We start from the raw sequence: 1,741 nt of genomic DNA, 5'->3' as shown, positions 1-1,741 counted from the left end.
GTGAAGAGTACAGCTGCTTTATGTCTGAAGTCTGCCTGAGGCTAAAGTAAAGAGATTTAGATTAATTGCATTGACAAAGGAAGTCTCAAAAAAAGTTTAATATAGACTCTGTCCTTTGGTTAACACTTATGAAGAGTGTTTTGATCAAGCATAGTAAGCCTACAAAGGGAAAATACAAAATATGTAATTTGAAGATTACAGGGACACCAGGGAGCAGAATGGAACTAAATCCTGTGTTTAAGAATATTAAGTGGAATTAAGGTAATATTGACTCTGGGGCATGTAAGATTATTGTTTATGTTTTTGCAGTTGTATGAGAGACAATTATATCATATTAGGCATTATTGTGACCTGGCTATTGTTTTCATTTGAACATAAGGAAATATGAATGTATGTGTCAACATGATAAGGGATGGATGGTTATTCTCGGTTGTCAACTATATCTAGAATGAAGTACAATCCAGAACTTATAATGTTCTGGTAAAAAGGATTTTTTTTTTAAAAAAGTTTAGCTACAGTCATGGTGGTACATATCATTAATCCAGCACTCAGGAAGCAGAGACATGCAGATCTCTGAGTAAGATGTAATAGAACAAAGGGGCCATGTCCCAGTCCAGCAAGCAGCAGAACTTGCTAGCTTCAGCCACGTGGCTCTGGCTTTAGAGTCAAGAGGAGAAACCAACTGATGGGACAATTGAGGCTGGTTAGCTAGAGCTTAGAAATTAAGAAAAGATTAAGAAAAGTGATTAAGAAATGACCAGCATCTCTTAGGTCAAATCATCTTGGAAGTGTTTTTGAGAGCAAAAAGAAGCTGTGTTCCAGAGATAGACATTGTGCTGGCAGCAGTACATGGTAATGTGTAAGAATCACCCAGATGGTACTGGTTTTGAAGGCATAAAGGGGTCATGCAGAGAAGCTGAGGCTTGGCACTCTGAGAGGCCAGAAAAGACCATTGGTGAAGGTGTAGCCTCAGTGGCAATTGAAGCCCCAGAATTGAAGGCATTATGCAAATAAGTTGAGGCCATGTAGACAACCCATGAGAGACTATTAGTGAAAGTGCAGCTTAGTTGCAGCTGAAGACTCAAACCCTTTGGAGGAGCCAAGAAGATCATGTGAGGATCTCAGTTATTCAAACAAAAACCTGCAACATTATGCCTTGAAGGCCCCAACATGTTGTAGATGTCAGAACCATTGGATACCTGCTGAGGAAATCTCCTAATAGGAAGTGGAACCAGTCCAAGAGGAAGATTATGTTGCAGTCAACAAAGCTGAAAGGAGTTGGACATCAGACATGGAGATGCAGAATTTGTAGTTTTACTAGCTGTGTTTTGATCTTTCTTTGTTTTAGTATTTCTTTGCTATGACATTTTGGAATGGTAATGTATATTCTGTGGTGAAGAAAATATGTGATCTTATTTTTTATTTTAATTTTACAGGAGATTACAGTTAAGAGATTGCAAGGATCTCAGAAGAGATTTTGAACTTTTAGACTTTTAAATATTGTTGAGACTTTGATAGACTATGGAGACCTTTGATATTGGACAAATACATTTTGTATTATGTTATGGCTACAAGCCTATGGGGGCTAGGGAGTGGAATTTGGTATTTTGAACATGTTTGGCCCCTATAAATTCATGTATTTGAATGCTTGGCCCATGAGGAGTGGCACTATTAGGAGCTGTGGCCTTGTTTGACTTATTGAAAGAAGTACCTCTCTGCTCTCTGTGTAGATGGACTTTAC

The sequence above is a fragment of the Mastomys coucha genome, unplaced genomic scaffold (assembly GCF_008632895.1).
Source record: "Mastomys coucha isolate ucsf_1 unplaced genomic scaffold, UCSF_Mcou_1 pScaffold21, whole genome shotgun sequence".
Lineage (NCBI taxonomy): Eukaryota > Metazoa > Chordata > Mammalia > Rodentia > Muridae > Mastomys > Mastomys coucha.
Note: the sequence above shows the minus strand (reverse complement) of the source record.